Below are 27,135 nucleotides of genomic sequence, written 5' to 3'. Positions count from 1 at the left end.
TTTAATCTTTTGACTCTAAATGACTGTTGGATGTGAAATATGACTTTTTCAACTAAAATAAGTGTGTTTAAAGTCATTTCGGTGCCTGAAATTGGTCAAAATGGAAGCTTTTGAGTAAGCAAAACTCTGTATAAATGGCAATTTTGGTCACTTTGAGGGTTTCAAAAGTGGTTTTTCAACATGAGGCTTGATCCATTGACATTTCGAATCATTTTTGGTACACTCCAAAAAATCAATTTTCTGATGAAAAACGATGACTCCGGACCTGTCGAACTTTCCCAAAATGGTCACCATGGATGAAATTTAAACTTTTAATCTTTTGACTCTAAATGACTGTTGGATGTAAATTATGACTTTTTCAACAAAAATAAGTGTGTTTAAAGTCATTTCGGTGCCTGAAATTGGTCAAATGGAAGCTTTTGAGTAAGCAAAACTCTGTAAAAATGGCAATTTTGGTCACTTTGAGGGATTCAAAAGTGGTTATTCAACATGAGGCACATTCCAATTGACATTTTGAATCATTTTTGGTACAATCAACAAATCAATTTTCTGATGAAAAACGATGACTCCGGACCTGCCGAACGTTCCCAAAATGGTCAGTATGGATGAAATTTTAACATTTAATCTTTTGACTGTAAATGACTGTTGGATGTGAATTATGACTTGTTCAACTAAAATAAGTGTTTTAAAGTCATTTCTGTGTCTGAAATTGGTCGAAATGGAAGCTTTTGCATAAGCAAAGCTCTGTAAAAATGGCAATTTTGGTCACTGTGAGGGTTTCAAAAGCGGTTATTCAACATGAGGCACGATCCAATTGACATTTAGAATCATTTTTGGTACACTCCCAAAAATCAATTATCTGAAAAAACGATGACTCCGGACCTGTCGAGCTTTCCCAAAATGGTCAACATGGATGACATTTTAACTTTTAATCTTTTGACTCTAAATGACTGTTGGATGTGAATTATGACTTGTTCAACTAAATAGGTGCGTTTAAAGTCATTTCGGTGCCTGCAATTGGTCAAAATGGAAGCTTTTGAGTAAGCAAAGCTCTGAAAACTGGCAATTGTGGTCACTGTGAGGGTTTCAAAAGTGGTTATTCATATGAGGCGCAATCCAATTGACATTTTGAATCATATTTGGAACAGTCCAAAAAATCAAATCTCAAATGAAAAACGATGACTCCGGACCTGTCGAACTTTCCCAAAATGGTCACCATGGATGAAATTTAAACTTTTAATCTTTTGACTCTAAATGACTGTTGGATGTAAATTATGACTTTTTCAACAAAAATAAGTTTGTTTAAAGTCATTTCGGTGCCTGAAATTGGTCAAAATGGAAGCTTTTGAGTAAGCAAAGCTCTGTAAAAATGGTAATTTTGGTCACTGTGAGGGTTTCAAAAGTGGTTATTCAATATGAGGCCTGATCCAATTGACATTTTGAATCATTTTTGGTACACTCCAAAAATATCAATTATCTGAAAAAACGATGACTCCGGACCTGTCGAGCTTTCCCAAAATGGTCAACATGGATGAAATTTTAACTTTTAATCTTTTGACTCTAAATGACTGTTGGATGTGAATTATGACTTGTTCAACTAAAATAAGTGTGTTTAAAGTCATTTTGGTGCCTGAAATTAGTCAAAATGGAAGCTTTTGAGTAAGCAAAGCTCTGTAAAAATGGCAATTTTGGTCACTGTGAGGGTTTCAAAAGCGGTTATTCAACATGAGGCACGATCCAATTGACATTTTGAATCATTTTTGGTACACTACAAAAAAATCAATTTTCTGATGAAAAACGATGACTCCGGACCTGTCGAACTTTCCCAAAATGGTCAATATGGATGAAATTTTAACATTTAATCTTTTGACTCTAAATGACTATTGGATGTGAAATATGACTTTTTCAACCAAAATAAGTGTGTTTAAAGTCATTTCGGTGCCTGAAATTGGTCAAAATGGAAGCTTTTGAGTAAGCAAAACTCTGTATAAATGGCAATTTTGGTCACTTTGAGGGTTTCAAAAGTGGTTTTTCAACATGAGGCTTGATCCATTGACATTTCGAATCATTTTTGGTACACTCCAAAAAATCAATTTTCTGATGAAAAACGATGACTCCGGACCTGTCGAACTTTCCCAAAATGGTCACCATGGATGAAATTTAAACTTTTAATCTTTTGACTCTAAATGACTGTTGGATGTAAATTATGACTTTTTCAACAAAAATAAGTGTGTTTAAAGTCATTTCGGTGCCTGAAATTGGTCAAAATGGAAGCTTTTGAGTAAGCAAAACTCTGTGAAAATGGCAATTTTGGTCACTGTGAGTGTTTCAAAAGTGGTTATTCAACATGAGGCTCGATCCCATTGACATTTTGAATCATTTTTGGTACACTACAAAAAAATCAATTTTCTGATGAAAAACGATGACTCCGGACCTCTCGAACTTTCCCAAAATGGTCAGCATGGATGAAATTTTAACTTTTAATCTTTTGACTCTAAATGACTGTTGGATGTGAATTATGACTTGTTCAACTAAATAGGTGCGTTTAAAGTCATTTCGGTGCCTGCAATTGGTCAAAATGGAAGCTTTTGAGTAAGCAAAGCTCTGAAAACTGGCAATTGTGGTCACTGTGAGGGTTTCAAAAGTGGTTATTCACATGAGGCGCAATCCAATTGACATTTTGAATCATATTTGGAACAGTCCAAAAAATCAATTTTCTGATGAAAAACGATGACTCCGGACCTGCCGAACGTTCCCAAAATGGTCAATATGGATGAAATTTTAACATTTAATCTTTTGACTGTAAATGACTGTTGGATGTGAATTATGACTTGTTCAACTAAAATAAGTGTGTTTAAAGTCATTTCTGTGCCTGAAATTGGTCGAAATGGAAGCTTTTGAGTAAGCAAAGCTCTGTAAAAATGGCAATTTTGGTCACTGTGAGGGTTTCAAAAGCGGTTATTCAACATGAGGCACGATCCAATTGACATTTTGAATCATTTTTGGTACACTACAAAAAAATCAATTTTCTGATGAAAAATGATGACTCCGGACCTGTCGAACTTTCCCAAAATGGTCAATATGGATGAAATTTTAACATTTAATCTTTTGACTGTAAATGACTGTTGGATGTGAATTATGACTTGTTCAACTAAAATAAGTGTGTTTAAAGTCATTTCTGTGCCTGAAATTGGTCGAAATGGAAGCTTTTGAGTAAGCAAAGCTCTGTAAAAATGGCAATTTTGGTCACTGTGAGGGTTTCAAAAGCGGTTATTCAACATGAGGCACGATCCAATTGACATTTTGAATCATTTTTGGTACACTACAAAAAAATCAATTTTCTGATGAAAAACGATGACTCCGGACCTGTCGAACTTTCCCAAAATGGTCAATATGGATGAAATTTTAACATTTAATCTTTTGACTCTAAATGACTATTGGATGTGAAATATGACTTTTTCAACTAAAATAAGTGTGTTTAAAGTCATTTCGGTGCCTGAAAATGGTCAAAATGGAAGCTTTTGAGTAAGCAAAACTCTGTATAAATGGCAATTTTGGTCACTTTGAGGGTTTCAAAAGTGGTTTTTCAACATGAGGCTTGATCCATTGACATTTCGAATCATTTTTGGTACACTCCAAAAAATCAATTATCTGATGAAAAACGATGACTCCGGACCTGTCGAACTTTCCCAAAATGGTCACCATGGATGAAATTTAAACTTTTAATCTTTTGACTCTAAATGACTGTTGGATGTAAATTATGACTTTTTCAACAAAAATAAGTGTGTTTAAAGTCATTTCGGTGCCTGAAATTGGTCAAAATGGAAGCTTTTGTGTGAGCAAAGCTCTGTAAAAATGGTAATTTTGGTCACTGTGAGGGTTTCAAAAGTGGTTATTCAACATGAGGTACGATCCCATTGACATTTTGAATCATTTTTGGTACACTACAAAAAAATCAATTTTCTGATGAAAAACGATGACTCCGGACCTCTCGAACTTTCCCAAAATGGTCAGCATGGATGAAATTTTAACTTTTAATCTTTTGACTCTAAATGACTGTTGGATGTGAATTATGACTTGTTCAACTAAATAGGTGCGTTTAAAGTCATTTTGGTGCCTGCAATTGGTCAAAATGGAAGCTTTTGAGTAAGCAAAGCTCTGAAAACTGGCAATTGTGGTCACGGTGAGGGTTTCAAAAGTGGTTATTCACATGAGGCGCAATCCAATTGACATTTTGAATCATATTTGGAACAGTCCAAAAAATCAATTTTCTGATGAAAAACGATGACTCCGGACCTGCCGAACGTTCCCAAAATGGTCAATATGGATGAAATTTTAACATTTAATCTTTTGACTGTAAATGACTGTTGGATGTGAATTATGACTTGTTCAACTAAAATAAGTGTGTTTAAAGTCATTTCTGTGCCTGAAATTGGTCGAAATGGAAGCTTTTGAGTAAGCAAAGCTCTGTAAAAATGGCAATTTTGGTCACTGTGAGGGTTTCAAAAGCGGTTATTCAACATGAGGCACGATCCAATTGACATTTAGAATCATTTTTGGTACACTCCCAAAAATCAATTATCTGAAAAAACGATGACTCCGGACCTGTCGAGCTTTCCCAAAATGGTCAACATGGATGACATTTTAACTTTTAATCTTTTGACTCTAAATGACTGTTGGATGTGAATTATGACTTGTTCAACTAAATAGGTGCGTTTAAAGTCATTTCGGTGCCTGCAATTGGTCAAAATGGAAGCTTTTGAGTAAGCAAAGCTCTGAAAACTGGCAATTGTGGTCACTGTGAGGGTTTCAAAAGTGGTTATTCATATGAGGCGCAATCCAATTGACATTTTGAATCATATTTGGAACAGTCCAAAAAATCAAATCTCAAATGAAAAACGATGACTCCGGACCTGTCGAACTTTCCCAAAATGGTCACCATGGATGAAATTTAAACTTTTAATCTTTTGACTCTAAATGACTGTTGGATGTAAATTATGACTTTTTCAACAAAAATAAGTTTGTTTAAAGTCATTTCGGTGCCTGAAATTGGTCAAAATGGAAGCTTTTGAGTAAGCAAAGCTCTGTAAAAATGGTAATTTTGGTCACTGTGAGGGTTTCAAAAGTGGTTATTCAATATGAGGCCTGATCCAATTGACATTTTGAATCATTTTTGGTACACTCCAAAAATATCAATTATCTGAAAAAACGATGACTCCGGACCTGTCGAGCTTTCCCAAAATGGTCAACATGGATGAAATTTTAACTTTTAATCTTTTGACTCTAAATGACTGTTGGATGTGAATTATGACTTGTTCAACTAAAATAAGTGTGTTTAAAGTCATTTTGGTGCCTGAAATTAGTCAAAATGGAAGCTTTTGAGTAAGCAAAGCTCTGTAAAAATGGCAATTTTGGTCACTGTGAGGGTTTCAAAAGCGGTTATTCAACATGAGGCACGATCCAATTGACATTTTGAATCATTTTTGGTACACTACAAAAAAATCAATTTTCTGATGAAAAACGATGACTCCGGACCTGTCGAACTTTCCCAAAATGGTCAATATGGATGAAATTTTAACATTTAATCTTTTGACTCTAAATGACTATTGGATGTGAAATATGACTTTTTCAACCAAAATAAGTGTGTTTAAAGTCATTTCGGTGCCTGAAATTGGTCAAAATGGAAGCTTTTGAGTAAGCAAAACTCTGTATAAATGGCAATTTTGGTCACTTTGAGGGTTTCAAAAGTGGTTTTTCAACATGAGGCTTGATCCATTGACATTTCGAATCATTTTTGGTACACTCCAAAAAATCAATTTTCTGATGAAAAACGATGACTCCGGACCTGTCGAACTTTCCCAAAATGGTCACCATGGATGAAATTTAAACTTTTAATCTTTTGACTCTAAATGACTGTTGGATGTAAATTATGACTTTTTCAACAAAAATAAGTGTGTTTAAAGTCATTTCGGTGCCTGAAATTGGTCAAAATGGAAGCTTTTGAGTAAGCAAAACTCTGTGAAAATGGCAATTTTGGTCACTGTGAGTGTTTCAAAAGTGGTTATTCAACATGAGGCTCGATCCCATTGACATTTTGAATCATTTTTGGTACACTACAAAAAAATCAATTTTCTGATGAAAAACGATGACTCCGGACCTCTCGAACTTTCCCAAAATGGTCAGCATGGATGAAATTTTAACTTTTAATCTTTTGACTCTAAATGACTGTTGGATGTGAATTATGACTTGTTCAACTAAATAGGTGCGTTTAAAGTCATTTCGGTGCCTGCAATTGGTCAAAATGGAAGCTTTTGAGTAAGCAAAGCTCTGAAAACTGGCAATTGTGGTCACTGTGAGGGTTTCAAAAGTGGTTATTCACATGAGGCGCAATCCAATTGACATTTTGAATCATATTTGGAACAGTCCAAAAAATCAATTTTCTGATGAAAAACGATGACTCCGGACCTGCCGAACGTTCCCAAAATGGTCAATATGGATGAAATTTTAACATTTAATCTTTTGACTGTAAATGACTGTTGGATGTGAATTATGACTTGTTCAACTAAAATAAGTGTGTTTAAAGTCATTTCTGTGCCTGAAATTGGTCGAAATGGAAGCTTTTGAGTAAGCAAAGCTCTGTAAAAATGGCAATTTTGGTCACTGTGAGGGTTTCAAAAGCGGTTATTCAACATGAGGCACGATCCAATTGACATTTTGAATCATTTTTGGTACACTACAAAAAAATCAATTTTCTGATGAAAAATGATGACTCCGGACCTGTCGAACTTTCCCAAAATGGTCAATATGGATGAAATTTTAACATTTAATCTTTTGACTGTAAATGACTGTTGGATGTGAATTATGACTTGTTCAACTAAAATAAGTGTGTTTAAAGTCATTTCTGTGCCTGAAATTGGTCGAAATGGAAGCTTTTGAGTAAGCAAAGCTCTGTAAAAATGGCAATTTTGGTCACTGTGAGGGTTTCAAAAGCGGTTATTCAACATGAGGCACGATCCAATTGACATTTTGAATCATTTTTGGTACACTACAAAAAAATCAATTTTCTGATGAAAAACGATGACTCCGGACCTGTCGAACTTTCCCAAAATGGTCAATATGGATGAAATTTTAACATTTAATCTTTTGACTCTAAATGACTATTGGATGTGAAATATGACTTTTTCAACTAAAATAAGTGTGTTTAAAGTCATTTCGGTGCCTGAAAATGGTCAAAATGGAAGCTTTTGAGTAAGCAAAACTCTGTATAAATGGCAATTTTGGTCACTTTGAGGGTTTCAAAAGTGGTTTTTCAACATGAGGCTTGATCCATTGACATTTCGAATCATTTTTGGTACACTCCAAAAAATCAATTATCTGATGAAAAACGATGACTCCGGACCTGTCGAACTTTCCCAAAATGGTCACCATGGATGAAATTTAAACTTTTAATCTTTTGACTCTAAATGACTGTTGGATGTAAATTATGACTTTTTCAACAAAAATAAGTGTGTTTAAAGTCATTTCGGTGCCTGAAATTGGTCAAAATGGAAGCTTTTGTGTGAGCAAAGCTCTGTAAAAATGGTAATTTTGGTCACTGTGAGGGTTTCAAAAGTGGTTATTCAACATGAGGTACGATCCCATTGACATTTTGAATCATTTTTGGTACACTACAAAAAAATCAATTTTCTGATGAAAAACGATGACTCCGGACCTCTCGAACTTTCCCAAAATGGTCAGCATGGATGAAATTTTAACTTTTAATCTTTTGACTCTAAATGACTGTTGGATGTGAATTATGACTTGTTCAACTAAATAGGTGCGTTTAAAGTCATTTTGGTGCCTGCAATTGGTCAAAATGGAAGCTTTTGAGTAAGCAAAGCTCTGAAAACTGGCAATTGTGGTCACGGTGAGGGTTTCAAAAGTGGTTATTCACATGAGGCGCAATCCAATTGACATTTTGAATCATATTTGGAACAGTCCAAAAAATCAATTTTCTGATGAAAAACGATGACTCCGGACCTGCCGAACGTTCCCAAAATGGTCAATATGGATGAAATTTTAACATTTAATCTTTTGACTGTAAATGACTGTTGGATGTGAATTATGACTTGTTCAACTAAAATAAGTGTGTTTAAAGTCATTTCTGTGCCTGAAATTGGTCGAAATGGAAGCTTTTGAGTAAGCAAAGCTCTGTAAAAATGGCAATTTTGGTCACTGTGAGGGTTTCAAAAGCGGTTATTCAACATGAGGCACGATCCAATCGACATTTAGAATCATTTTTAGTACATTCCAAAAAATCAATTATCTGAAAAAACGATGACTCCGGGACCTGGCGAGCTTTCCCAAAATGGTCAACATGGATGACATTTTAATGTTTAATCTTTTGACTCTAAATGCCTGTTGGATGTGAATTATGACTTGTTCAACTAAAATAAGTGTGTTTAAAGTCATTTCGGTGCCTGAAATTGGTCAAAATGGAAGATTTTGAGTAAGCAAAGCTCTGTAACAATGGCAATTTTGGTCACTGTGAAGGTTTCAAAAGTGGTTATTCAACATGAGGCACGATCCAATTGACATTTTGAATCATTTTTAGTAAACTCCAAAAAATCAAATCTCAAATGAAAAACGATGACTCCGGACCTGTCGAACTTTCCCAAAATGGTCACCATGGATGAAATTTAAACTTTTAATCTTTTGACTCTAAATGACTGTTGGATGTAAATTATGACTTTTTCAACAAAAATAAGTTTGTTTAAAGTCATTTCGGTGCCTGAAATTGGTCAAAATGGAAGCTTTTGAGTAAGCAAAGCTCTGTAAAAATGGTAATTTTGGTCACTGTGAGGGTTTCAAAAGTGGTTATTCAATATGAGGCCTGATCCAATTGACATTTTGAATCATTTTTGGTACACTCTAAAAATATCAATTATCTGAAAAAACGATGACTCCGGACCTGTCGAGCTTTCCCAAAATGGTCAACATGGATGAAATTTTAACTTTTAATCTTTTGACTCTAAATGACTGTTGGATGTGAATTATGACTTGTTCAACTAAAATAAGTGTGTTTAAAGTCATTTTGGTGCCTGAAATTTTTCAAAATGGAAGCTTTTGAGTAAGCAAAGCTCTGTAAAAATGGCAATTTTGGTCACTGTGAGGGTTTCAAAAGCGGTTATTCAACATGAGTCACGATCCAATTGACATTTTGAATCATTTTTGGTACACTACAAAAAAATCAATTTTCTGATGAAAAACGATGACTCCGGACCTGTCGAACTTTCCCAAAATGGTCAATATGGATGAAATTTTAACATTTAATCTTTTGACTCTAAATGACTATTGGATGTGAAATATGACTTTTTCAACTAAAATAAGTGTGTTTAAAGTCATTTCGGTGCCTGAAATTGGTCAAAATGGAAGCTTTTGAGTAAGCAAAACTCTGTATAAATGGCAATTTTGGTCACTTTGAGGGTTTCAAAAGTGGTTTTTCAACATGAGGCTTGATCCATTGACATTTCGAATCATTTTTGGTACACTCCAAAAAATCAATTTTCTGATGAAAAACGATGACTCCGGACCTGTCGAACTTTCCCAAAATGGTCACCATGGATGAAATTTAAACTTTTAATCTTTTGACTCTAAATGACTGTTGGATGTAAATTATGACTTTTTCAACAAAAATAAGTGTGTTTAAAGTCATTTCGGTGCCTGAAATTGGTCAAAATGGAAGCTTTTGTGTAAGCAAAGCTCTGTAAAAATGGTAATTTTGGTCACTGTGAGGGTTTCAAAAGTGGTTATTCAACATGAGGTACGATCCCATTGACATTTTGAATCATTTTTGGTACACTACAAAAAAATCAATTTTCTGATGAAAAACGATGACTCCGGACCTGTCGAACTTTCCCAAAATGGTCAACATGGATGAAATTTTAACGTTTAATCTTTTGACTCTAAATGACTGTTGGATGTGAATTATGACTTGTTCAACTAAATAGGTGCGTTTAAAGTCATTTCGGTGCCTGCAATTGGTCAAAATGGAAGCTTTTGAGTAAGCAAAGCTCTGAAAACTGGCAATTGTGGTCACTGTGAGGGTTTCAAAAGTGGTTATTCACATGAGGCGCAATCCAATTGACATTTTGAATCATATTTGGTACAGTCCAAAAAATCAATTTTCTGATGAAAAACGATGACTCCGGACCTGCCGAACGTTCCCAAAATGGTCAATATGGATGAAATTTTAACATTTAATCTTTTGACTGTAAATGACTGTTGGATGTGAATTATGACTTGTTCAACTAAAATAAGTGTGTTTAAAGTCATTTCTGTGCCTGAAATTGGTCGACATGGAAGCTTTTGAGTAAGCAAAGCTCTGTAAAAATGGCAATTTTGGTCACTGTGAGGGTTTCAAAAGCGGTTATTCAACATGAGGCACGATCCAATCGACATTTAGAATCATTTTTGGTACATTCCAAAAAATCAATTATCTGAAAAAACGATGACTCCGGGACCTGTCGAGCTTTCCCAAAATGGTCAACATGGATGACATTTTAATGTTTAATCTTTTGACTCTAAATGCCTGTTGGATGTGAATTATGACTTGTTCAACTTAAATAAGTGTGTTTAAAGTAATTTCGGTGCCTGAAATTGGTCAAAATGGAAGATTTTGAGTAAGCAAAGCTCTGTAAAAATGGCAATTTTGGTCACTGTGAAGGTTTCAAAAGTGGTTATTCAACATGAGGCACGATCCAATTGACATTTTGAATCATTTTTAGTAAACTCCAAAAAATCAAATCTCAAATGAAAAACGATGACTCCGGACCTGTCGAACTTTCCCAAAATGGTCACCATGGATGAAATTTAAACTTTTAATCTTTTGACTCTAAATGACTGTTGGATGTAAATTATGACTTTTTTAACAAAAATAAGTTTGTTTAAAGACATTTCGGTGCCTGAAATTGGTCAAAATGGAAGCTTTTGAGTAAGCAAAGCTGTGTAAAAATGGTAATTTTGGTCACTGTGAGGGTTTCAAAAGTGGTTATTCAACATGAGGCCTGATCCAATTGACATTTTGAATCATTTTTGGTACACTCCAAAAATCTCAATTATCTGAAAAAACGATGACTCCGGACCTGTCGAGCATTCCCAAAATGGTCAACATGGATGAAATTTTAACTTTTATTCTTTTGACTCTAAATGACTGTTGGATGTGAATTATGACTTGTTCAACTAAAATAAGTGTGTTTAAAGTCATTTTGGTGCCTGAAATTGGTCAAAATGGAAGCTTTTGAGTAAGCAAAGCTCTGTAAAAATGGCAATTTTGGTCACTGTGAGGGTTTCAAAAGCGGTTATTCAACATGAGGCACGATCCAATTGACATTTTGAATCATTTTTGGTACACTACAAAAAAATCAATTTTCTGATGAAAAACGATGACTCCGGACCTGTCGAACTTTCCCAAAATGGTCAATATGGATGAAATTTTAACATTTAATCTTTTGACTCTAAATGACTGTTGGATGTGAAATATGACTTTTTCAACTAAAATAAGTGTGTTTAAAGTCATTTCGGTGCCTGAAATTGGTCAAAATGGAAGCTTTTGAGTAAGCAAAACTCTGTATAAATGGCAATTTTGGTCACTTTGAGGGTTTCAAAAGTGGTTTTTCAACATGAGGCTTGATCCATTGACATTTCGAATCATTTTTGGTACACTCCAAAAAATCAATTTTCTGATGAAAAACGATGACTCCGGACCTGTCGAACTTTCCCAAAATGGTCAACATGGATGAAATTTTAACTTTTAATCTTTTGACTCTAAATGACTGTTGGATGTGAATTATGACTTGTTCAACTAAATAGGTGCGTTTAAAGTCATTTCGGTGCCTGCAATTGGTCAAAATGGAAGCTTTTGAGTAAGCAAAGCTCTGAAAACTGGCAATTGTGGTCACTGTGAGGGTTTCAAAAGTGGTTATTCACATGAGGCGCAATCCAATTGACATTTTGAATCATATTTGGTACAGTCCAAAAAATCAATTTTCTGATGAAAAACGATGACTCCGGACCTGCCGAACGTTCCCAAAATGGTCAATATGGATGAAATTTTAACATTTAATCTTTTGACTGTAAATGACTGTTGGATGTGAATTATGACTTGTTCAACTAAAATAAGTGTGTTTAAAGTCATTTCTGTGCCTGAAATTGGTCGAAATGGAAGCTTTTGAGTAAGCAAAGCTCTGTAAAAATGGCAATTTTGGTCACTGTGAGGGTTTCAAAAGCGGTTATTCAACATGAGGCACGATCCAATCGACATTTAGAATCATTTTTGGTACATTCCAAAAAATCAATTATCTGAAAAAACGATGACTCCGGGACCTGTCGAGCTTTCCCAAAATGGTCAACATGGATGACATTTTAATGTTTAATCTTTTGACTCTAAATGCCTGTTGGATGTGAATTATGACTTGTTCAACTAAAATAAGTGTGTTTAAAGTCATTTCGGTGCCTGAAATTGGTCAAAATGGAAGATTTTGAGTAAGCAAAGCTCTGTAAAAATGGCAATTTTGGTCACTGTGAAGGTTTCAAAAGTGGTTATTCAACATGAGGCACGATCCAATTGACATTTTGAATCATTTTTAGTAAACTCCAAAAAATCAAATCTCAAATCAAAAACGATGACTCCGGACCTGTCAAACTTTCCCAAAATGGTCAACATGGATGAAATTTTAACTTAATCTTTTGACTCTAAATGACTGTTGGATGTGAATTATGACTTTTTCAACTAAAATAAGTGTGTTTAAAGTAATTTTGGTGCCTGAAATTGGTCAAAATGGAAGCTTTTGATTAAGCAAAGCTCTGTAAAAATGGCAATTTTGGTCACTGTGAGGGTTTCAAAAGTGGTTATTCAACATGAGGCACGATCCAATTGACATATTGAATCATTTTTGGTACAGTCCAAAAAATCAATTTTCTGATGAAAAACGATGACTCCGGACCTGTCGAACTTTCCCAAAATGGTCAACATGGATGAAATTTTAACTTTTAATCTTTTGACTCTAAATGACTGTTGGATGTGAATTATGACTTGTTCATCTAAAATAAGTGTGTTTAAAGTCATTTCGGTGCCTGAAATTGGTCAAAATGGAAGCTTTTTAGTAAGCAAAGCTCTGTAAAAATGGCAATTTTGGTCACTGTGAGGGTTTCAAAAGCGGTTATTCAACATGAGGTACGATCCAATTGACATTTTGAATCATTTTTGGTACTCTCCAAAAAATCAATTATCTGAAAAAACGATGACTCCGGATCTGTCGAGCTTTCCCAAAATGGTCAACATGGATGAAATTTTAACTTTTAATCTTTAGACTCCAAATGACTGTTGGGTGTGAAATATGACTTTTTCAATTAAAATAAGTGTGTTTAAAGTCATTTCCAAGCCTGAAATTGGTCAAAATGGAAGCTTTTGAGTAAGCAAAACTGTAAAAATGGCAATTTTTTTCACTGTGAGGGTTTCAAAAGTGGTTATTCAACATGAGGCACGATCCAATTGGCATTTTTAATCATTTTTGGTACACTCCAAGAAATCAATTTTCTGATGAAAAACGATGATTCCGGACCTGTCGAACTTTCCCAAAATGGTCAACATGGATGAAATTTTAACTTTTAATCTTTTGACTCTAAATGACTGTTGGATGTGAATTATGACTTTTTCAACTAAAATAAGTGTGTTTTAAGTCATTTCGGTGCCTGAAATTGGTCAAAATGGAAGCTTTTGAGTACGTTTTTTTTTTTTTAGCCTTTCCAATCTTTATTTCGACCATTAGGTCATAAAAGATGCACAATACACATATACAAATCTCATTACGGGTAAAATATTGAATATATATAAAAAAGTCTGTACAGGGTTAAACAACATTACAATGAATTTAAAAAATGTTTAAACACTACCCAACATTTTTTAAAAGACGGTTTCGTATATACCACACATTAGAGAAAAACTTAGAAAGTGCGAAAACTGTTGGGCCATTAACATCAGTTTTTAAAATCCTGTACATTGGTGCATATTCCCTGCCACCCATGTTCCTTATCAATGGAAGCAGCCAATACTTTCTGGCTGCCCTATAGGCTGGGCAAAAAAACCCAACATGCAAGTCATTTTCATCCCTATCCTCGCACACAGGGCAATGCTTTACAGGGGCAGCCGACGGCCACAGACTGGTGAAAGACCGGAGGGGTAATGTGCCATACCGCCACTGGAGGTACAATTTTCTGGCAAGTATTGGATAGATGGGGTCCAGGGCCTTTTCAAGCCTATAGGTGTCCTTACTCTGTAGGAACACAGCTGATAGGGACCCATCTGACTGGGCAGCTATGGCCCCTGCCAATTTGCGTTCATGATATAGAGTCGACAGGGACTTCTTGGAAATATTAAGTGCCGCCGTGGCCGGGTCTGTCCATAAATCGGGGAGCCCCAAGTCCATACAAGTGGCTTGAATGTTTTTGACCCAAGGGACATTAAGCACCTTCGGGTGTTTCAATAGTTCGACCAGTTCTGCCCTGTAGTCCGTGAGATCAGTGCTGCTCCATAGCCTGTGCCAAAAGGCTATGGGTCTCAGACCTATCTCATCCGCTAGTGGTCGTAGTCCTAAATCAAGCCTCAATGGAAGAAGCGGTGTGCTCGGGGGGAGAGCAGCCACCTTTCTTATGAATTTGTTTTCTGTGAGAGAGAGGCTATGACAGGGCGTGTGCCCCCACAGTTCGGCCCCATACATAATTGCTCCCCTCGCCTGGGCCTTATATATCTGAATTAAGGGGCCCAATGGCCGATATAACGAGCCAATCATTATTCGTGCAATACCTCCCGTAGATTGCACTAGTTTAAGATTTGCCCTGCTCTGGTGGGATCCCCAGGTCATAGTTTCATTGAGGGTCACACCCAGATATTCAAAGGTGGCCACTCTATCCAACCGCGCAGTTCCCAGTTGCGGATTCTGGCGCAATTTATGGCTCGGGTTTAGAACCATACATTTGGTTTTAGTGGCATTAATTTCTAACCCTCTTTCAAGGCAGAATGCAGTGAAGGAGTCAAGTATCCTTTGGATACCCATAGGGGTTTTTGAAAGCAGCAGGGTGTCATCCGCAAACATAATTGCGGGCACCCTGCGGCCATTTAGTTTGGGGGCGTCGGTATAATCAGTGGCATTGAGATGGGCGATTACCCCGTTGACAAAAAGGCAGAACAGGGTCGGCGCCAGCACACAGCCCTGTCTTACCCCTCGGCCAACGGGGAACCTGTCAGTCAACTCCCCCGACCTCCCGCACCTCACTCGGGCAAAGTTACCATGATGGAGCCTCTGCAAGATTAACAGGATGTCTGGGGGGACGCCCATCTCTGCCAGGACGCTCCAGAGTTTCCCCCTGGGGACCAGGTCGAAAGCGGCCCGTAAGTCCACAAAAATTGTGTACAGACTGCCGCCGTCGAACTTTGCTGTCTTCCAATAGATTAAATTCAATCTAAATACTTGGTCCACTGTGGATACCCCCTTCCTAAACCCCGCCTGATAAGGACTGAGGGCTCCCACCTCCTCTATCCAGTCCTGAAGCCTGTTCAACAAGACCCTGCCAAACAGTTTCTGGGGGACATCAATCAGGCTGATTGGCCTGTAGTTGGCTGGGAGAAGAGGGGATCCCTTTTTAAAGATAGGGACCACCTCTGCCCCCAGCCAAGTACCGGGGATTTCCATCCCACCAAGAACACTGTTGAAAAGGGCCACGAAATAAGGTGCCCAAACAATGGGTTCCTGTTTGAACAAGTCCCCCGGTAGGCTATCTAGTCCCGGCGCCTTCGCAGAAGCCAGGCCCGAGATAGCGACAATGACCTCGCCCAGTGTAATTGCCTCCCCTTGGTGGCCCGACCCCTCCACCTCGATAGGTGCAGGGAGTTCTCCTGGCTCAGAACTATAGAGCGACTGGAAATGGGCCTGCCAAACCCCAGGCGCTATGTTTGGCTCCAGTGCCGATTGTAAATTCCCTGACCCCCCATTTACTACCCTCCAAAATAGCCGTTGGTTTTGGAGTGCCAAAGCCTTTGTGAGCTCTTCCCACTGATTTTGTTCCCATTCTAATTTAGCCTGGTTAAGGAGCCTTTTATATGCTTGCCTGCTATGTTTCAGGCCTTCTCCTCCTACCCCCTCCTTGACTACTTTGAGAAGTTCTGATTTAGCCTGTCTACATGCTCGATTGTACCACAGTGCTTTACCTCTGGGCCTTGCTCTGGTCTTACATGGACTACTAGTTAAGTGTAGTGCCGCCACTTTTGTGAGGTCCTCATGGGCCTTAAATACTCTAGTCTGGGAGTCTATATCATTTTCCTTAATGTCACAACTTCCCATGACTTCCAAAATCGGGACAATCTCAGCATATAGTAGGGGAAGTTTGTCCTTGGTTGCAACCATATTTTCCCACCTAATTCTTCTCCTGCTGTTATCAAGTAGGAGCGCGGGTTTGTTCCCTTCTACTATAGGCCCCAAGGCTAAAGGGCCTGGGTGCACCAGGTCAAGCTCCAGGGCATTATGATCGCTCTCATTCCTTTCTACCACCCTAAAGTCCCGGATTGTAGCCCACCTCGTAAGTTGGACCATAACATAGTCCAAATGCGACTCTCTCCCCCGTCTATTATAGGTGGTTTTACTTGGGATATCGGATTTCATCCGCCCATTACAGGCTCTGATTCCGAACCTTAGGGTAAGAGCAGTAATTTGAAGCGTTAGTGGGGACCAAGCTTTCGCGGGGGATGTTTCCACCGCGGGAACTGCCCACCTTGCATCTTCTTCCGCTGAAAGCCCTTCTACAAGGCCAGGTAATGGCTCAAAATGGGAATTAAAGTCCCCACCCACCACATAATATGAATCATTCGGCAGTTCTGATAAGAGGCTCGATAGTTCATCAATGGTTGGTGATTCCTTTGCCCTTCCCATCGGCCTAGAATAGAGATTAATCAGCACAAGTTTAACATTGTTTGGCCAGATTAACGAAACCACAAGTATATCTTCAGAATTAAGCAGTCGTCTAGTGGCCACACATCCCAAATAAGAAGCTACCCATGTTGTAAGCCCACCAGATGGGCGGCCTTTGCCTTCCCACCGTGCTGGAATGGAAAATGATGCATAGCCCTGGTGCCCATAGTCCTCTCGTGCCCAAGTTTCCTGGAACATGCAGATGTCTCCCGTTTTAATGTAATCTTCCCAGTCTGGCTCGCCCAGTTTATTGGCCAGACCCGCAATGTTCCAACAAATTAACTTCAACTGGTCAGACGCCACAACGGCCAGGCCAGGGGGATTGGGGCCATCAGATCCGGGTACCCCTTCCATCAGGGTGCCTAAAGCAGGAGCTGCGATAGAAAAAGATGGCTCAAAATGGCTAAACGAGCCGTCAGCCATTGTCAAAGAGTCCTGTGCGCTTCCCTCAGCTATGTCATCATTAACCACAGGTAGGTAGAAAGGGCCACAGATATCAATTTCGGGAACCCCTTGATCATCCGCCAAGCCAGAACCTAAACCAATTTTTGAAATAGAAGATTCCAGGAGTCTACTGGCCCCGTTATCCCAGGTATCTGGCTTATGAGCAGCAAGTCAATCGACCCCATCCAGGGCACTCAAACAATTGAAACGGTTAAAATGAGAATACGGTGTTTCTGGCACTTGGAAGTGCTGACGTTGGCTGTGGTCCTTGCGACTGCGTCTATGATCCACCCTTGTCCATTCATCATGCATTGGGGCCCTATGCATGCGAATAGGGGGGAAGAAGAAGGAAACTGGCAGGGTCTGGATGGTAGAATCCAGGGATCTATTAACGCCTTCACATATATGCAGCACTGTACCCTGATCTTTAAAAGTTACCAGGACACAGTCCCCTATTATTGATTTCCTGGTCTTCCCTAACCACGGGACCCTTCTCACCATAATGATCTCATTATTTAAAAAAGGGGGCAGTGGTCGATTCCAATTAAGCCATTTAATAACCTTTTTCTTGAGGGATAAATAATCTTCTTTTTCCCCTGATCGTAAATGGGGGGCGCCTGCTAAGACTACTGTAAGGCTATTGGCTTCAGGCGGAAGATCTGGCCTCCTTGGTCTTGGGGAGGGCCCAACCGGAGAGTGTGGGGTGCCTTTACCGGTTTCCTGGCCTCTTTCCTTATGCTCTACCTGTAATCTTTGGGGAGGGCAATCTGATAATTGCGCTAGCCCGTAAGCTTGATTGTGGTGCTGTGCCTGGAATTTGATAGCCATAAGTGGCTGCAAAGGAGGGGCATAAGGCGCACGCTGGGGCAAGCCTACATTAGCTGATTTTAAAACTCCTGCTTCCAGATGGTCCCCAGCCGAGAGCTTGGATCCCACTTGCTTAGTTACTACTGTGTGCAAGGTAGTAAGGGATGTTTCTAGTAAAGTGAGCCTGCTCTCCACTTTTTCTAAACTGACGCTAATGGGCTGCAGGAGGGAACGAAATAGAATTTCAATACTCTCTAGGGATATGGGTGGGGGGGTTTTGGTAGAAACCTTGGCCTCTAGGTTCGTGTTAGTAACCTCTAAGATAGGACCTTGGACCTTTGCTGGAGGGATAATGGAGACTTTCTCACCCACCTTCCCTGGTAAAAATGGGTTGGTATGTTTCTTGCCAAATTCAAGATGGGATAATTTAGGTTTTCCCCCGCCCCCTATTGATTTCCTAATACGTTTGCTAGGCGGAGGCCTATGCACCTGAACAGCAACAATAGGTTTTAACTTGCTCTTCTTGCCCATTTGTGAAGGAGAGTGTTGAGCTACAAGGTTGACCGGAGTGTCGGACTGAGTATCAACCACCAGGACCGGTTGTTTACCTGATGCCAACCCTGAGGAACATGGGGTTTCCCTCAATAAAAGGGGAAAGTCCTCAAGGGTCAAGGGCATTGGGCTGTCAAGGAGCATACCGTCCTCTTGGGAGATTGGGTAGGGGACAATATCTGTCAAAGATCTGTTTTTCATAGATTCAATGGAGCGCCTGCGCTCTGCCCTACGCTTCTCTAGTGAGGTCTCTTTAGCCACCTCTCCCTTAGAAGATTTAAAATAATTGTCCAGCGTCCCGGAACTAGATGCACCCTCCCTTGATGGGGTTTCACACACTGTTGGCGAGGGCATAACCTGAATGGAGATTTCCGCAAGTTTTTAGGGAATGGGCCCGGCCTCCTTCGGCCCCGGACGGCCACAGACGGTCCCGCCCTTGTCCCGGGCTTCTCCCGGTCGCTCCCGGGCGCTCCCGCGCAGCGGGTCAGATGCCACCTTTTGAAGGTTACACCGAGGGGGCGTTGCCGGCAGGGAGAGGAGCCCAGCTGGAAACGGGCGCGCGGAGACTCCTGGACACTGGAGTCCTCCGCTCTACCCTCGCAGCCCTGCCGGTGTCAATATCACAGGAATTGCCCCAGAGGTGAGCAGAAGCCACAAACCACGAAGCGGGACCCGCGGAGCGGGTCCGGCGAGGCGTGGTGTCTCAAGAAGGCTGGGTCCGAGGTTTTGCAGACAAGTGCGCAGAGCGCGGCGTTTAGGCAGGGAATCCACCTGAGAAGCCCTTGTCAGCCCGTTAAATCTTGAAGTGTATGGGGCGTGGCCGGCAGGGAGAGGAGCCCAGCTGGAAACGGGCGCGCGGAGACTCCTGGACACTGGAGTCCTCCGCTCTACCCTCGCAGCCCTGCCGGTGTCAATATCACAGGAATTGCCCCAGAGGGGAGCAGAAGCCACAAACCACGGAGCGGGACCCGCGGAGCGGGTCCGGCGAGGCGTGGTGTCTCAAGAAGGCTGGGTCCGAGGTTTTGCAGACAAGTGCGCAGAGCGCGGCGTTTAGGCAGGGAATCCACCTGAGAAGCCCTTGTCAGCCCGTTAAATCTTGAAGTGTTGGGGGCGTGGCCGGCAGGGAGAGGAGCCCAGCTGGAAACGGGCGCGCGGAGACTCCTGGACACTGGAGTCCTCCGCTCTACCCTCGCAGCCCTGCCGGTGTCAATATCACAGGAATTGCCCCAGAGGGGAGCAGAAGCCACAAACCACGAAGCGGGACCCGCGGAGCGGGTCCGGCGAGGCGTGGTGTCTCAAGAAGGCTGGGTCCGAGGTTTTGCAGACAAGTGCGCAGAGCGCGGCGTTTAGGCAGGGAATCCACCTGAGAAGCCCTTGTCAGCCCGTTAAATCTTGAAGTGTTGGGGGCGTGGCCGGCAGGGAGAGGAGCCCAGCTGGAAACGGGCGCGCGGAGACTCCTGGACACTGGAGTCCTCCGCTCTACCCTCGCAGCCCTGCCGGTGTCAATATCACAGGAATTGCCCCAGAGGGGAGCAGAAGCCACAAACCACGAAGCGGGACCCGCGGAGCGGGTCCGGCGAGGCGTGGTGTCTCAAGAAGGCTGGTGTCTCAAGAAGGCTGGGTCCGAGGTTTTGCAGACAAGTGCGCAGAGCGCGGCGTTTAGGCAGGGAAGGTAAGCAAAACTCTGTAAAAATGGCAATTTTGGTCACTGTGAGTGTTTCAAAAGTGGTTATTCAACATGAGGCACAATCCAATTGACATTTTGAATCATTTTTGGTACAGTCAAAAAATCAATTTTCTGATGAAAAACGTTGACTCCGGCGGACCTGTCGAACTTTCCCAAAATGGTCGATATGGATGAAATTTTAACATTTAATCTTTTGACTCTAAATGACTGTTGGATGTGAAATATGACTTTTTCAATTAAAATAAGTGTGTTTAAAGTCATTTCGATGCCTGAAATTGGTCAAAATGGAAGCTTTTGAGTAAGCAAAACTCTGTAAAAATGGCAATTTTGGTCACTGTGAGGGTTTCAAAAGTGGTTATTCAACATGAGGCACGATCCAATTGACATTCTGAATCATTTTTGGTACAGTCCAAAAAATCAATTTTCTGATGAAAAACGATGACTCCGGACCTGTCGAACTTTCCCAAAATGGTCATTGAGGATTAAATTTTAACATTTAATCTTTTGACTCTAAAAGACTGTTGGATGTGAAATATGACTTTTTCCAATTCAAATAAGTGTGTTTAAAGTCATTTTGGTGCCTGAAAATGGTCAAAATTGAAGATTTTGAGTAAGCAAAGCTCTGTAAAAATGGCAATTTTGGTCACTGTGAAGGTTTCAAAAGTGGTTATTCAACATGAGGCACGATCCAATTGACATTTTGAATCATTTTTGGTACACTCCAAAAAATCAAATCTCTAATGAAAAACAATGACTCCAGACCTGTCAAACTTTCCCAAAATGGTCAACATGGATGAAATTTTACCATTTAATCTTTTGACTTGAAATGACTGTTGGATGTGAAATATGACTTTTTCAACTAAAATAAGTGTGTTTAAAGTCATTTTGGTGCCTGAAATTGGTCAAAATGGAAGCTTTTGAGTAAGCAAAGCTCTGTAAAAATTTTTAATTTTGGTCACTGTGAGGGTTTCAAAAGTGGTTATTCAACATGAGGCACGATCCATTGACATTTTGAATCATTTTTGGTACACTCCAAGAAATGAATTTTCTGATGAAAAACTATGATTCCGGACCTGTCGAACTTTCCAAAAATGGTCAACATGGATGAAATTTTAACTTTTAATCTTTTGACTCTAAATGACTGTTGGATGTGAATTATGACTTGTTCAACTAAAATAAGTGTGTTTAAAGTAATTTCGGTGCCTGAAATTGGTCAAAATGGAAGCTTTTGAGTAAGCAAAGCTCTGTAAAAATGGCAATTTCGGTCACTGTGAGGGTTTCAAAAGCGGTTATTCAACATGAGGTACGATCCAATTGACATTTTGAATCATTTTTGGTACACTCCAAAAAATCACATCTCTAATGAAAAACGAAGACTCCGGACCTGTTGAACTTTCCCAAAATGGTCAATATGGATGAAATTTTAACATTTAATCTTTTGACTCTAAATGACTGTTGGATGTGAAATATGATTTTTGCAACTAAAATAAGTGTGTTTAAAGTCATTTTGGTGCCTGAAATTGGTCAAAATGGAAGCTTTTGATTAAGCAAAGCTCTGTAAAAATGGCAATTTTGGTCACTGTGAGGGTTTCAAAAGTGGTTATTCAACATGAGGCACGATCCATTGACATTTTGAATCATTTTTGGTACACTCCAAGAAATCAATTTTCTGATGAAAAACTATGATTCCGGACCTGTCGAACTTTCCCAAAATGGTCAACATGGATGAAATTTTAACTTTTAATCTTTTGACTCTAAATGACTGTTGGATGTGAATTATGACTTGTTCAACTAAAATAAGTGTGTTTAAAGTCATTTCGGTGCCTGAAATTGGTCAAAATGGAAGCTTTTGAGTAAGCAAAGCTCTGTAAAAATGGCAATTTTGGTCACTGTGAGGGTTTCAAAAGCGGTTATTCAACATGAGGTACGATCCAATTGACATTTTGAATCAGTTTTTGGTACACTCCAAAAAATCAATTATCTGAAAAAACGATGACTCCGGACCTGTCGAACTTTCCCAAAATGGTCAATATGGATGAAATTTTAAAATTTAATCTTTTGACTCTAAATGACTGTTGGATGTGAAATATGATTTTTTCAACTAAAATAAGTGTGTTTAAAGTCATTTTGGTGCCTGAAATTGGTCAAAATGGAAGCTTTTGATTAAACAAAGCTCTGTAAAAATGGCAATTTTGGTCACTGTGAGGGTTTCAAAAGCGGTTATTCAACATGAGGTACGATCCAATTGACATTTTGAATCATTTTTGGTACTCTCCAAAAAATCAATTATCTGAAAAAACGATGACTCCGGATCTGTCGAGCTTTCCCAAAATGGTCAACATGGATGAAATTTTAACTTTTAATCTTTAGACTCTAAATGACTGTTGGATGTGAAATATGATTTTTTCAACTAAAATAAGTGTGTTTAAAGTCATTTTGGTGCCTGAAATTGGTCAAAATGGAAGCTTTTGATTAAACAAAGCTCTGTAAAAATGGCAATTTTGGTCACTGTGAGGGTTTCAAAAGCGGTTATTCAACATGAGGTACGATCCAATTGACATTTTGAATCATTTTTGGTACTCTCCAAAAAATCAATTATCTGAAAAAACGATGACTCCGGATCTGTCGAGCTTTCCCAAAATGGTCAACATGGATGAAATTTTAACTTTTAATCTTTAGACTCCAAATGACTGTTGGGTGTGAAATATGACTTTTTCAATTAAAATAAGTGTGTTTAAAGTCATTTCGAAGCCTGAAATTGGTCAAAATGGAAGCTTTTGAGTAAGCAAAACTGTAAAAATGGCAATTTTGGTCACTGTGAGGGTTTCAAAAGTGGTTATTCAACATGAGGCACGATCCAATTGACATTCTGAATCATTTTTGGTACAGTCCAAAAAATCAATTTTCTGATGAAAAACGATGACTCCGGACCTGTCGAACTTTCCCAAAATGGTCATTGAGGATTAAATTTTAACATTTAATCTTTTGACTCTAAAAGACTGTTGGATGTGAAATATGACTTTTTCCAATTCAAATAAGTGTGTTTAAAGTCATTTTGGTGCCTGAAAATGGTCAAAATTGAAGATTTTGAGTAAGCAAAGCTCTGTAAAAATGGCAATTTTGGTCACTGTGAAGGTTTCAAAAGTGGTTATTCAACATGAGGCACGATCCAATTGACATTTTGAATCATTTTTGGTACACTCCAAAAAATCAAATCTCTAATGAAAAACAATGACTCCAGACCTGTCAAACTTTCCCAAAATGGTCAACATGGATGAAATTTTACCATTTAATCTTTTGACTTGAAATGACTGTTGGATGTGAAATATGACTTTTTCAACTAAAATAAGTGTGTTTAAAGTCATTTTGGTGCCTGAAATTGGTCAAAATGGAAGCTTTTGAGTAAGCAAAGCTCTGTAAAAATTTTTAATTTTGGTCACTGTGAGGGTTTCAAAAGTGGTTATTCAACATGAGGCACGATCCATTGACATTTTGAATCATTTTTGGTACACTCCAAGAAATGAATTTTCTGATGAAAAACTATGATTCCGGACCTGTCGAACTTTCCAAAAATGGTCAACATGGATGAAATTTTAATTTTTAATCTTTTGACTCTAAATGACTGTTGGATGTGAATTATGACTTGTTCAACTAAAATAAGTGTGTTTAAAGTAATTTCGGTGCCTGAAATTGGTCAAAATGGAAGCTTTTGAGTAAGCAAAGCTCTGTAAAAATGGCAATTTCGGTCACTGTGAGGGTTTCAAAAGCGGTTATTCAACATGAGGTACGATCCAATTGACATTTTGAATCATTTTTGGTACACTCCAAAAAATCACATCTCTAATGAAAAACGAAGACTCCGGACCTGTTGAACTTTCCCAAAATGGTCAATATGGATGAAATTTTAACATTTAATCTTTTGACTCTAAATGACTGTTGGATGTGAAATATGATTTTTGCAACTAAAATAAGTGTGTTTAAAGTCATTTTGGTGCCTGAAATTGGTCAAAATGGAAGCTTTTGATTAAGCAAAGCTCTGTAAAAATGGCAATTTTGGTCACTGTGAGGGTTTCAAAAGTGGTTATTCAACATAAGGCACGATCCAATTAACATTTTGAATCCTTTTTGGTACAGTCCAAAAAATCAATTTTATGATGAAAAACGATGACTCCGGACCTGTCGAACTTTCCCAAAATGGTCAATATGGATGAAATTTTAACATTTAATCTTTTGACTCTAAATGACCGTTGGATGTGAAATATGACTTTTTCAACTAAAATAAGTGTGTTTAAAGTAATTTCGGTGCCTGAAATTGGTCAAAATGGAAGCTTTTGAGTAAGCAAAGCTCTGTAAAAATGGTAATTTTGGTCACTGTGAGGGTTTCAAAAGTGGTTATTCAACATGAGGCACGATCCAATTGACATTTTGAATCATTTTTGGTACACTCCAAAAAATCAATTTTCTGATGAAAAACGATGACTCCGGACCTGTCGAACTTTCCCAAAATGGTCAACATGGATGAAATTTTAACTTTTAATCTTTTGACTCTAATGCCTGTTGGATGTAAATTATGACTTGTTCAACTAAAATAGGTGTATTTAAAGTCATTTCGGTGCCTGAAATTGGTCAAAATGGAAGCTTTTGAGTAAGCAAAACTCTGTAAAAATGGCAATTTTGGTCACTGTGAGTGTTTCAAAAGTGGTTATTCAACATGAGGCACGATCCAATTGACATTTTGAATCATTTTTGGTGCAGTCAAAAAATCAATTTTCTGATGAAAAACGATGACTCCGGACCTGTCGAACTTTCCCAAAATGGTCATTGAGGATGAAATTTTAACATTTAATCTTTTGACTCTAAAATACTGTTGGATGTGAAATATGACTTTTTCCAATTCAAATAAGTGTGTTTAAAGTCATTTTGGTGCCTGAAATTGGTCAAAATTGAAGATTTTGAGTAAGCAAAGCTCTGTAAAAATGGCAATTTTGGTCACTGTGAAGGTTTCAAAAGTGGTTATTCAACATGAGGCACGATCCAATTGACATTTTGAATCATTTTTGGTACACTCCAAAAAATCAAATCTCTAATGAAAAACAATGACTCCAGACCTGTCAAACTTTCCCAAAATGGTCAACATGGATGAAATTTTACCATTTAATCTTTTGACTCTAAATGACTGTTGGATGTGAAATATGACTTTTTCAACAAAAATAAGTGTGTTTAAAGTCATTTTGGTGCCTGAAATTGGTCAAAATGGAAGCTTTTGAGTAAGCAAAGCTCTGTAAAAATTTTTAATTTTGGTCACTGTGAGGGTTTCAAAAGTGGTTATTCAACATGAGGCACGATCCATTGACATTTTGAATCATTTTTGGTACACTCCAAGAAATCAATTTTCTGATGAAAAACTATGATTCCGGACCTGTCGAACTTTCCCAAAATGGTCAACATGGATGAAATTTTAACTTTTAATCTTTTGACTCTAAATGACTGTTGGATGTGAATTATGACTTGTTCAACTAAAATAAGTGTGTTTAAAGTCATTTCGGTGCCTGAAATTGGTCAAAATGGAAGCTTTTGAGTAAGCAAAGCTCTGTAAAAATGGCAATTTTGGTCACTGTGAGGGTTTCAAAAGCGGTTATTCAACATGAGGTACGATCCAATTGACATTTTGAATCATTTTTGGTACACTCCAAAAAATCAATTATCTGAAAAAACGATGACTCCGGACCTGTCGAACTTTCCCAAAATGGTCAATATGGATGAAATTTTAAAATTTAATCTTTTGACTCTAAATGACTGTTGGATGTGAAATATGATTTTTTCAACTAAAATAAGTGTGTTTAAAGTCATTTTGGTGCCTGAAATTGGTCAAAATGGAAGATTTTGATTAAACAAAGCTCTGTAAAAATGGCAATTTTGGTCACTGTGAGGGTTTCAAAAGCGGTTATTCAACATGAGGTACGATCCAATTGACATTTTGAATCATTTTTGGTACTCTCCAAAAAATCAATTATCTGAAAAAACGATGACTCCGGATCTGTCGAGCTTTCCCAAAATGGTCAACATGGATGAAATTTTAACTTTTAATCTTTAGACTCCAAATGACTGTTGGGTGTGAAATATGACTTTTTCAATTAAAATAAGTGTGTTTAAAGTCATTTCGAAGCCTGAAATTGGTCAAAATGGAAGCTTTTGAGTAAGCAAAACTGTAAAAATGGCAATTTTTTTCACTGTGAGGGTTTCAAAAGTGGTTATTCAACATGAGGCACGATCCAATTGGCATTTTGAATCATTTTTGGTACACTCCAAGAAATCAATTTTCTGATGAAAAACGATGATTCCGGACCTGTCGAACTTTCCCAAAATGTTCAACATGGATGAAATTTTAACTTTTAATCTTTTGACTCTAAATGTCTGTTGGATGTGAATTATGACTTTTTCAACTAAAATAAGTGTGTTTTAAGTCATTTCGGGGCCTGAAATTGATCAAAATGGAAGCTTTTGAGTAAGAAAAGCTCTGTAAAAATGGCAATTTTGGTAACTGTGAGGGTTTCAAAAGTGGTTATTCAACATGAGGCACGATCCAATTGACATTTTGAATCATTTTTGGTACACTCCAAAAATATCAATTATCTGAAAAAACGA

Source organism: Lissotriton helveticus, chromosome 11, assembly GCF_964261635.1.
Source record: "Lissotriton helveticus chromosome 11, aLisHel1.1, whole genome shotgun sequence".
Classification (NCBI taxonomy): domain Eukaryota; kingdom Metazoa; phylum Chordata; class Amphibia; order Caudata; family Salamandridae; genus Lissotriton; species Lissotriton helveticus.
The sequence above is the reverse complement of the archived record's forward strand: the minus strand, read 5'-3'. Positions refer to the sequence as shown.